The sequence below is a fragment of the Frankliniella occidentalis genome, unplaced genomic scaffold (assembly GCF_000697945.3).
Source record: "Frankliniella occidentalis isolate FOCC.00 unplaced genomic scaffold, Focc_3.1 Scaffold743, whole genome shotgun sequence".
Lineage (NCBI taxonomy): Eukaryota > Metazoa > Arthropoda > Insecta > Thysanoptera > Thripidae > Frankliniella > Frankliniella occidentalis.
In genome coordinates this window covers 17,686-29,881 of record NW_026267854.1, presented here as the reverse complement: position 1 = coordinate 29,881, position 12,196 = coordinate 17,686, and the positions used below count along the sequence as shown (strand labels likewise).

The 12,196-nt window shown below is 37.4% G+C and overlaps 1 long non-coding RNA gene across 1 annotated transcript; it reads right to left on the bottom strand.

Annotated features, from left to right (window-relative positions):
• Positions 1–486: 486 nt before the first annotated feature.
• Positions 487–2,839, bottom strand: LOC127751697 (uncharacterized). The gene is made up of 7 exons (XR_008012220.1): positions 2,574–2,839; positions 2,185–2,276; positions 1,934–2,085; positions 1,715–1,834; positions 1,524–1,629; positions 919–1,092; positions 487–793 (listed from the first exon to the last, which is right to left on the bottom strand). It is a non-coding gene; the product is annotated as an uncharacterized LOC127751697 (long non-coding RNA).
• Between the last annotated feature and the right edge of the window lie 9,357 nt (positions 2,840–12,196).

Sequence of the window (12,196 nt, the reverse complement as noted above, 5' to 3'; positions counted from 1 at the left end):
ATTCTGAGGGGTCTGGCTGTTTGTCAAGGAGGTGTGGTGAGGCCACGGAGATCTCCGCCCCGTGGTCGACCAGGGCGGTGGCCGCCTTCTCATTGACAAATAGTTCAATCACAGGGGAAGGAACAGACACAGGCAGCATCTCTGCCTCTGTGCTCACTCTCAGACTTGTACTGACATTTTGTCAGTAATACCGAAAGGAAATACTCAGTAGCTTATAAAGGTTTTTACGCAGCAGGATTACTGACAAATTTGTTCGTTAACTACGTACAAAAAATGTCAATGGCTACCACGATATAGTCAGTTTATAAAATGGCTGAATTATACATAATGTACAAACTAAATTGTTGGTTATACTGACATTTTAAAAATATCAATAAACAATGACTTATTTTTGAAAGTTAGTAGTTGCTGACATTTAAGTCAAGTTTACTGATATTTCAAAAAGTCAATACAAAAAAGGGTGATGCTCAAATGTTAGTACTCACTAACTATTTATAAAGTTATACTAACAAATGGAAAAAGTCAATACGAATTGAAATAATGTCCCAAAAGTCAGTAGTAAATAACAAGTATAATTATACTGATAAAAATGTATGTACCTTACAAAGGAATACCTCATGTATTACAGAGGAAATTAAGTAAGTAATATATGAACAAAATAACATCACCACTGCCGCACTGCCACTAAATGACGGAATGTAGCTTGTAGCTGCCATTGTTTTCTTCTCGATATTGCATGCCCTTCAAACACGTTCCTTAGGAGTAGACCTCTGGGCTGATTTCTTGCTAGATCCTAAGTAATAAGATATTAAACAAAGGAAAAAATTATTTAATTTTACTATAACAAGTTTGAAAACATAAGAAAAGTGTACAACAAAACCAAAAAATAGCTTGCGGATAGCATAAAATATAACTTACAGTTCACTTGCTTTCTTTCTGTTGCATGTTTTATGTTGCTGTTCTGAGCGCTTCTTTCTGCCTGCTTACATAGAGCGGTAGGAAATTGGATTGCTGCCCTTCTCTCCTTCCATGTGACCACTGACTGACACCAGCACCTTCTGCTTTCATTGCTCACTGGCTTCCCTGCTGGATCTGTAACAAGAAAATCAAATGCAATAAATAAAAACAAAGTAATTCATAGTTGCCTACTCTTTTTCCCTGCACTCTGATTCGCACATTGCTAAGTAAATCTTTTTAATTAATGTAGAGCTATCACTAGTCCAATGGACCCAAAACAAACGGTCTGTAAGCACTACCCCAATCATACCGCCTAGTAGGTAGGCAAGACCGAGGTACGCTCGACATGCGAGTAGTGCGGGCTGGCCTACCATGAACGTCGCAGGCGCTAGCAGGGTAGAGATTGTTTGATCAATCTATATAAATAGATACAACTATAAATAGCATTGTTCTTCCAAAAAAATTTGAATTTCACCACTTACAGAAAATTTAAAAAATAAGTTTGAGACATGTAACTAAAATTCAGGATTTTTCTTATTTTTAATACAATACCACCAACAACTTACCTCTGTCTGTCTATCCTATTTTTAAACACCTTTCTCTCAACACTTATATTGAGACCAAGACAAACAGTGATGACAGTCAGAGTGTCATGTAAAATTTAATTTTAAACTGTAAAAAACATTTGAACAATTAAATATTAAAATAAAGTATTGAGATAATACCCATTGAATGTAAAACAAAGAAACTTAATTACCATTTCTGTGTCAAAGAACACCCGTATGGAAAGGCAGTGGCTTCATTAGGGTAGAACAGACATCGATAGCATGATTTACGGAACCAGATGAAGATGTGCCATCTCCTTATCAAAATGAACCTGAAGGGATAAATTACGAAGAAAAAATTGAGTTAAAATTATGAATACAATTCTTATGTTGAATGTAATAATAACAAACACCACTACAAACAAATTTACCTAGCCATAGCTCCAGGAGTCCTTCGTCCTTCGTTCAACACGTCTCAATTCATTCACCTCTTTTGACCGCTGGGCGTGAGAGGTGAAGTAAGGCTGAATTATTGAATCATCGTGTAGCTATTAGTCTAATAAAATACTTCATATCAGCTATTCTGAAAATACGTAATTAGTTCCTAGAATGATTGTAATGACTGGAAATAAGTAAAAAGCAAAGTACATACTAAAATCTGGTTCAAACCAGGGATCCTTACCTCTATGTTCTGGAGTTCATTGAAATCTTTGCCCAAGTTGGATTTTAACATTTCAAACCTCACTATCCACTTAAGATGTCAGATAGTAGCACCTAAAGTTTAAAAAAAAGGAGATGTAGTGAAAGGCATTTGGTTAACTTTCGGTCGACTATTGCCTGGGAAGACACTGCTTCATTGAAAGAATCGAGGCTAGAGGTTATGCTTTCAGAATGGGCCGGGGGAAATAACAAGTAGTTAGGTTGTTTTTTTGTTTTGATTTTTAAAACAAATTGGGTATGAATAAATCAAAGCATATACTAGTATAGGCAACAAAATACTGATAATTGTTGAATAAGATATAGAACGAAAATAACCTGTCATGAGGTTTACAGTTAGGAATTTCTACTTACATTTTCATTCAGCATCATTCATTGGGTTGCCAGTTGCGGTTTAATCTCAAGGCAATTCCACATTCATGCTGTCATAGTTACAGGGAGTTTTAAACTTTCTTGAGCTGCCTCTTCTCGTCTCATGTTGTCTGCCCATTATTGCTACAAGTGGCCGCATCCGAAAAAAGTCGATGCATCGTTCGGACAGTTCGAAAGCAAAGTTGATTCGATAATCGAAGGAGGCAGCCTGCTTTAACCTTTGAGCCAATGTTTAGGCAGGAGACCCAAGAGACATCTCCTGGTTTATATTATGTCTAGTCGTACTGACGAAAGACACCACAGTTGTCCCTATCTCCACCACGCGTTAAAGCCAGTGCCAGAGTGTACTGTTCTTTCTCCAGACGGACACATGTACCCAGAAGTTGAAAATTCCAGCAAAGTGTGGACTCCCCCACACCCCAAGATGTATAAGGGATAATCAGAAGACAAAGACAATAGATTTTTAAATTTTTCATTATTAGACCCTTGGGGTTAAAAGATAAAATACTTATATCATTTATAGGAAAAACCATACACAACAATCAGGAAGATCAAATCAAAGATAAAGAAGAAAATAAAATTAACATTTCAGATAACAATCAATTGAACAAAAACAAATACAGTTTCATGAGAATGCTGGTAAAATACTAATTTAGTTGAGCTTGTATCTCATTAAGATTTCTCTTGCAGAGTTTGTTAACTTCCTGGGTTCAATTTTATAGATACCATTTTGTACCATTTCCCAAAACATCTTCCAACCAAGGGTGTAGTGGACATGGAAGACATAGTACACTTTAAAGAGGATATCAAGCCCTTTCATTATGGACGTTGTGTGAAGGGCAATAGTTTTTGAGTCTACTATGATACTCAGCATAGTAACTTGGCCCTCAGGGACAAGTGCTAATAGGTAGGGTTGGACTGGCCCTTTTGCTCGCTCCCTTCTTTCATTAATAAAGTCCTGTACATTGACTCCACGCTGCAAAACAGTGAAATTAAAACAATAATTAATTTGAAGATAAATTAACAAACTTTGCCAAAAATTGACAACATTTACAACTTACTGGAACACAGGCTAGGAGTGTCTTTTGTTTTGGGAGCACCGAATTGTCAGATGACTTATTGGCAAACCTCTTCAAGTTGGGCCGAGGTAACTTGTCTGCCAAAAAGAGGCAAGCCTCAATGGTGTCTGAAAAAGAGGTAAGTGACAATATCCCTTACATTTGATTGATATAGAAGATACATTACAACTCATTGATCAATTAAACTGCTTGTTAAAAAATGAATTTTATCAAATTGCAAAAGCAACTAGAGTATTGTGTAAAATAAAGCCATAGCTGAAAGAGAGCAGTTTAGCAAGAGGCCAAGAAACTATAGATCAGCTGTAACTTGCCTTTGTTTTCACCCTTTTCAATGTGTTTCACTTTCATTTGGTCTCTGCCATTTATCCTGAGTACAGCATTCACAAGTGGGGGAAAATTCTGAAGGAACAGTGATGACTTGTCAGGGTGAATCAAGTTGAATTCCATCTCAACCTGTAAAAGTTAACCAGACATTGTAAAAAAAAGATATCAGTGAAGTAACTACAACTAAAATTAAAGGAAATATTATCACCATTTCTGAGTCAAAGGACACAAGATGTACATATCTCTCAAGTACTTCAGTTATGCTGGGACATTTTTCTAAAATCCATCTCCTTCTTATCGGAAATGATTTCTTCATTCCTTGAATGAGTTGTGCTTTTGACACTTGAAATGGCATTGTTAGACTCATCCATTCAGCCTGAAAAACAAATGATTATTATTTTAAGGAAAAAGAATTGACGAACAAAAGATCTGAAGTCCAGATTATCTTACATCAGGATCATGGTAGTTGTCAGTGGAGGTTGATGTTGACGCTGTGGCATCAGCATCTACATCGTCTACATCAACTAGTTTGCCTTGGCCCCCACCTCTGAGTCTATCACTTGGGTTCATTGCCCTTTGGATGCCAACTATGCAGTTTGCTATGTACCCAGACGGCCCAGCTGGGTCAAATACTCGAAACTGAAACAAGTTTCAATTTGGCAGAATGAACAATGTATTAAGACAGGAATGGGATGCAAAGTACAACAAATTAAAACAAGAGGAACTTACCCACGGTCTTTTATTTGGATCAGAATTATCAGCAAATTTTGGATAGGCTGCAACCACACTGGCTGCCATTCCACTTTTCTCGTCGGTTGAGACATATTTTTTAACACTGAAAAAGTCCATGTTGTAATTGAAAAAATACAGGGGTGAGCTGTGAAATTCTCTGAACTTACAAAATGTATATTCCAAAACTATACTCAAAACACATCAATCTTACCCTTTTTCATCAAAGTAGAGATGTTTGGTCAATGTTCTCATCATGAGTTTCCTTTCAGCTTGATAGACAATCCCATCAGATTTCAATTTATCTACAATAGCTTTCTCCTTCTCACCTTTAGAAGAGAGAATTGCTTCAACATCATACTGTAATAAAGACAAAGGAAATGTATTATTACTATAATCTGTCAATTAGTTTTAGTTATATAACATTATAAAAGATCTAACAAACAACTTCAACTCACCTTGGGTAGTTTTTTGGCTACCTCTTCATGAGATAGAGTATCTATCGGTCGCTGTATCAAAATACAAAAGCAATTTAAATCAAAGAATATACACTTTCTGACGTAGAGTAAACATGCTGGTGTTCTACATTAAACAAACCTGTCTCTTCCTGCGGCGTTTCTTAGAAGGAGCGTTGGAATCAACATGAGAAGAGTTTTCAGTATTACCAGTACCATCTAGTGAGTCACTTTTTGAATTGTCATTGCCAGTCTTATCTTCATCATTACTAGATACTGACATATTAGGTGAGTCTTGTGTTTTTGAACTTGGCTCGGTCACAATCGTAGACGACTCGGAAATACTTTCAGTATTTGAAGGTTGTACGATTTGTGTGGTGCAAACTACAGATTTTGGCTGGTTTTGAACCTGAAATGAGAAACCGAGTATTATCTACAGGAGATGCTAGATGATTACAAAAGAATGGTACAGCTGATAAATCACTTACTCTAGGACTCTGTCTTGTGCTAACAGATGCAGTGATCTTGTCTTTTGTTCCCGTCTTACTGGGCATATTTGGAACCATAAATGGTGGAAGATTAACTGATATCTCTGTAAAGTTAATTGAGAATATTATTAAAGAGAAACCAAAATTAAATTAACATTCATAGATAGATTACCAAGAAAGTAAAATAGGTCAACATACTTCGTTCCAATCCATGTTCATAGTTTTCTTTAGCAGCAAGGTAACTCTGCTTAACAGAAGGTGATAGAGCAATAAAATCCTCAGCAGAAAAGTACTGCCTTAAGCACTCAAATTGTCCATTGTCTTTGATTGGTTCCTGCAGGCAACAAATTTGTCAAGTCAGGCCAGAGATAGATTAGTTCCAATAATAAAGAAATGAGCATATCAGTAAGATTTAAAAAAAAAAAAAAGGTCTTAGAGGAAAATATATTTTGATACCTCATCGGAATCTGGTGAGTCTAATGGCAAACGACTGCCTTTTCGAGTAGGAGGAGTAGAAAAAAGACTTTGACCACTAGATCCTGGCTTGTCAGCCAGTGACTGACAAGGAGTTACATCTGACGGACTACCTCTGGAGTCAAAATCAGAACTAGACTTCCTGAAGGTGTGAGGAGGACTGTTCTCTTTACCCTTTAAAATAAATACATTTAAGTTATTAAAAGAAAACATTTAGGGACACTTAAATTGAAGTGACACATGTAAAAACACTTACCATGGGTGGGACGGATGAACCAAAAGCTTTAATGGCATCAACAATATCTAAAATATCTCCGTATGCTAATCCAACTTTAGACCAATCATCTATTTTATATTTTAAAGCTCTTTTACCAGTAACCTTTGCGGCTGAAACCAAAGTAAACAACAAATCATAAGCAAGAGTTTGATTCTAATAATAACATTCAAACGAGAAACCCAAGCAAACTTAGAAGTTCAATCTTCTTGTTTTCAGCAAGAATAAAGCTACCTCAGCCAACGAAACACCTGTTTGAATGCTCACCTCTAATAACATCCAACACTTCATCTTCCAGTTCTGGACACACTCTTCCCAAGTATTCTGCAACCTGCTTGGTTGTGTAGCGCTCCATGCTACCCACCTACCCTGATTATGCAAATAAAATGAAATGATGTACTGGACCAGATTGTTATTGAAGTGAAAAAAAGAAAACGACTCGCAGTTCGTAGTTATCAAATTACTTGAGAACAGTAAGATTCCCACAGGAGGAAAAATAACTTTACAATAGAGAATACATTCAAAGGTGCAAAGTTAATTTAGCTTATTTACCAAATCTTTAAATTGTTTCGTTTATCAACACTTGTGATTCACGTAACCTAACCTCAACAGATATTTACACACACCTCACAGACAAAGTTTGCAAAAGGGGAAAAGGACTAGCTTGATCTTTCGAACTGAAATTGAAAGAATAGCATGTTCAGAAATTTAAAAGTCACTCACTTTTAACGCGAACCAAGACGCGACGCGAAGAATAAACGACCTGGTTTTGGGTCCTGCTCACGGCAAACTTAACCCATTGAGAACTGATTTTGCAAAAGCGAAATCCCCGTGCCCGACTCTATTTTTCCTTTTAACATACGGTCATAAGTACCTCCAATTGTTAATAGATTTTTAGATTAATGCCAATGACAATCCGCCGTATTCTTGCTGTACTAAATCAAACACTCAAACCGCTGCAAAGCGAAAAAAAACCGCACCGCAGCCTAGCCTGTGGGGGGAGGCGGTGGGCGGGGTATGAACTGTTGCCAACTGTTTTCCGTAAGTCGGACCCGACGTCAACCACAAATGTTCTGACTTTCGTAAATTTTACTGGTGTAACACAACATTAAAGATGTTCAATAGCGAAACTAGGGCCTTGAACGTTTACAGTTCTAGATACAGCTTGAAGTGTTTGGATTTGTCATTCTCAGACTGCCCTCTCTGCTCTGAAAAAGCTATCAAGTTTAGCAGCCCTATCGACAAAATGTCAATTGGGCATTCCCTCCACCCGGACTCTAGCAAAAGAACCAAAAATAAATTGGGCATTCCCTTCACCCAAACTCGTACACAAAAAAAACACACAAAATTAAAACACGATTAAAAAATAGTGATTATTTTTTACTGATGTTTGCAAAAGTAAATAATAAAATAATATTCTGGACTGTTGTATGTTTTGACTTTGCAGTATTGCAACATCAACAAATTTTTGTTCTAAAAATTCATAGGTTTTCAAATTGCCTCCCCCCCCCCCAAAAAAAAAAAGAGAATAATAATAAACAAATTAATTAAAAGGTGTTAAGGATTGTGAGGGAGGGGGTGGGGGGTAAGTGAGCTGAAATAAGGTCTGCACCTTATCCTTATATGGATAGTTTGGAAATCGCCACACTCTCAACAGTAAGTAATTACACCAGACAGTTAGAGGAACATGAACTTTTTAATTGGAGCAATAACTTTGCCACAACAAAACAGTGTTTTAAAAAATACAAAATCAGTCTCAAAATTGTTTCAAAGAAATTCTAGATTGTTTCATCCAACAGTAATAACTTGAGTCAGATAAAAATAACACTCATACTGTTTGTACAACACAGACAATTGAGCTATTAGTAACATTTTTCAGAAACAAGAACTTTTTCATTGGAGCATTAACTTGGTCACAACAAAACAGTGTTCAGAACTGCAAAAAATACAGAATCAATGTAAAAATTGTTTCAAAGAAATTCCTAAATGTCTCATCCAACAGTAATAACAGCAGTAATAACTTAAGTCAGATAAAAATAACACTAGTACTATTTGTACAACACAGATAATTGAGCAATTAAGAACATTTCCCCGCATAGTATGTTGTTACTACAAACAATTTTACAGGTTACATTACGGAAAGTGATAGGTACAAAATAATTTTTAGATAGATATTAATTGATGCACTGACACCAGCATGATAAATCAGAAGATTATAGTCCTCGGTGCAACATACACTGTTCTTCTTTTCCATGGATTCCAAGGCCCCATGGCCCCATGCCGAGCAAGAGCATCATGCCTCAAAACAATAGGAGCGGTGCCATCCTCACACTGAACTTCATAGGCACAGTACCTTCTCTTGAACGCAACAGTCTTCCAAGGTACAAGAACAAGATATACAATACCGTTGGCAACGTACAACTTTTCAATGGCAGCAAAGGTTGGAGTAGTACAGCAACTGATGACAAACATTCCAACTTGATATGTTTCTCCTGCAATAGCAACAGCTTCCACAAGTGTGACATTGCCATTTGGATCAATTCCACTTCCAATTAGAAGATCCCTATAGTCAGAAGTTGTTACTGGGATTTCTAGTGGATCTTGGAGCTCTATATCTTCAGATCGTAAATTTGTCTTCAAAAAGCCTGACAAGGTACTAAGTTGGAACATTTGAGCCATTGATTTGATAATGTTAATGAAGTTGCAGCACACACTGCCATACCTGCAGAAAATTTGGTGTCTGGCTTCGTATCTGGCACACCAGTACCTCACCAAACTACCATGATCCCTTATTTCTTCAGGCAGATGGACCATATGATGCAGTTTGTTACGAGCATGCACTTTGACTTCCTTGTACACAACTGTTCGACCTCTGCCTTCGTTTCGGTTCAAATTTTGTCCTCCTGGCCCGACTTGATTCTCATCTGAATCATCAGAGTCCACATCGACATCACGAGAACCATTTTCATCATTGTTCTGCCTATTATCATTGTTATCTTCTCCCTCATTCCCATCACCGTCAGGATTATCAACTTGTTGATCTTCATTTTCATCTTCATCTTCGTCAAAAACATTAACAACATTGTTCACATGAAGCTGTTGGAAAAGTCTGTGATGCTCTTCAATCAATCTTTCTAATTCAGTGATGTCATCTGGACGTAATGCATCAGAAAATACAATCAATAAAATTGATTGAAGAAGATTAACCAGTTTCAGGTTTTGGTCGTTTTCAGGAACTTCTGGAACAAGGAATCCAAAAATTCTAATCAAGCACCACATCTGGGAACCAGTTTGTTTCAATTTAGATCCCTTTAGTGACTGATCAGTGAAGGTTCGACTCGGCTTGTTTTTTATGTCTGCAGCGCCATAGTTAAATGATTCGATGCGTCCATTGAATTGTGTCACATTGAAGTACTTGTTCTTGAGAATGAAAGATCGAAGAGCAAGAGATACAACCCAATGGGCGACCCCTTCTAAGAGATCGTGAAAAATGTCAAAGACTGCATCTTTTGTTGCATCAAAGGCTTCTGATAAATGGAGAGGACACCCTTTCTTAACACCAGTGAGAGTAGAATTTCCAGGGATTCCAGCCTGAGCAGCATGGGCCTCAAATGTTTCCTTTGTTCTTCTCTCTGCTACCACAAGCATATTAGCTCTAAACTCAGGGCGGGTAACCATGCACTTGCGACAAAAACAGCGAGCGGCTGGAGACAAGAACCCTAAAATGTCATGTGCTGCAAGGGTATCAGCACAAAGCACAGTTAGTGTGGCTCTTAAACAGTAAGGATCTCCATTAAGCAACTCTATCATCACACCATCTACACCTTCAAGTCTTCTTAGATCCTTCAAAAATGGAGCTAGAATCTTTTCAAGTCGACCAGGGCATTTCAAATCTTCGGAATAAGCAAGAACAAGCAAATAAATTGAAGACAATTGTGAGCTTTCAACTCCTGGTAAATTCTGTATACTGAAATAGAAAGCAGCAATTTTATGAATTGATGTTTTCGATCCAAGAGGGTTGACAACCTCTACATCATCCCAGTAAATTTGAAGCCTTATGATTCTGGGGAACCTGGATATTAATGCATTCTCTTTACATCTCCTTCCATCCAAGTAAGACCTCAAAACTCCGTCTGGACTTCCTAGCTGTTCAGTCTCAATCAAAGTCCTAACTCTTTCATTTCTTACAGCCAAAGTAAGAGATTCTATTACAGGTATATATTCAAAGCTCATAGTAACTCGAACTGGTTCATATTGTCCAGATAGAGAGTTCAACCTGTAATCAATGCGATAATCAAGGAACTGAGTTACAGGTTTTACAAGACCAAACTCTTTGTGGAAGTAATTTAATTGCTGCTTGAGTGTCTTGATGCGCTTGAATGGATCTTCAACAGCTATACCCTTGAGAAAAGTTCGAGAGGCAGGCGTGTTAATGTTTTCCTGTATAAAGAAATTCTTCACTTGATGCCGTATTGAAGCAGCAACCTCTTGCATCATTTGATAGCATCCCTCTTGACACCGCTGAATAGTGCTGCTGGTAATTGTCCCTGTCTGACGCAAGTTTAGCACCATTCTTGCAGCAGATTTGGTCAAGTCAATAGGCACATTATTTTCATCATCAGAGTAATCAGAATTGGCATCAGCTTCTACCTCTGCTTGGTCTACTCCCACAGCTTCCATTTCTTCCATTTCTTCCAAGTCACCATGATCTTGTTGAGGGACCTCTCCTGGTACTTCATTAGGATCTTCTTGCTCTGGAGCAGCTCGAGCATAATGCACATCCTTAATGTGCCTGATCAGAGAAGTAAAGTGTTCATAAGTTAAGACACACTCACTACACCGGAAGGGAGGTTGATGACGGATGCCGACATTCCTGTGGTGGGCAAGAAAGAGTTTCACTCCCTGGAAACTGATATTGCAGGGAACACATCTGTTTTGGAAATTAAAGAAAAGAAATAAGAATTAAGTACAATTTAGTAGATAGAATATTCAGATTGACCAACTTAGTGAAACATACTGGTAAAGATGAGTGTTATCTTGATTTCTATTTTGATTATCCATTATGACAGAGGTCAAGCCAAAGGCAGAAAGGCAAATCAGCAAACCAAATGTAATCCATTGCGAAGTTTGGTGTAGAAGCATGGCCCAGCACTGAAACACAGATATACAAACAAAAGATTACTCCTACTGTGCACTTACATCTAACATCAAGAAACACATACAAAGTATCAAAAAACTAGCAAACCTCCAGAAAATAAAGCTGAAGAGCCACATGTCCTTTTAGAGGGTTGCAACTTGTCGGGTAAACTGAGGAGGCTCTTGGCTGATCAAGGCGAACTCCATGTGTACATAGCATTGCACATGATCTAATTTTCACTCAATAAGTAGATAAAAGCTGAGTACACGAAAAAGCTAAAACAGAAAAAACAAACAAACTTTAAATCCACTGTGAATTTAAAAAAATATATTGTACTTGGAAATAGCAACTGATAAATCTTGCGGAAAGGCGGCCCTTTCTCAGGGATGAACTTTGTCAGATTTGTTCCAGTTACTCAACTCTAACGTACCAAATGATGAAAAATAGGAGTAATCTTTTGAATTCCACAAGATAGCAAGAGCTGAAACAGACAATGCAAAATGAATATCAATTCAAAACAAGCAGCATCATAAAATACTGAGATGGTGGTCAGAGGTAGGATGAGTCAAGCTGCAGTGCCTTATCAAATTTATTTTTAATAGTGGTGAGGAAGATTTTAATTTGTGACTAAGTTCACCCATTTAA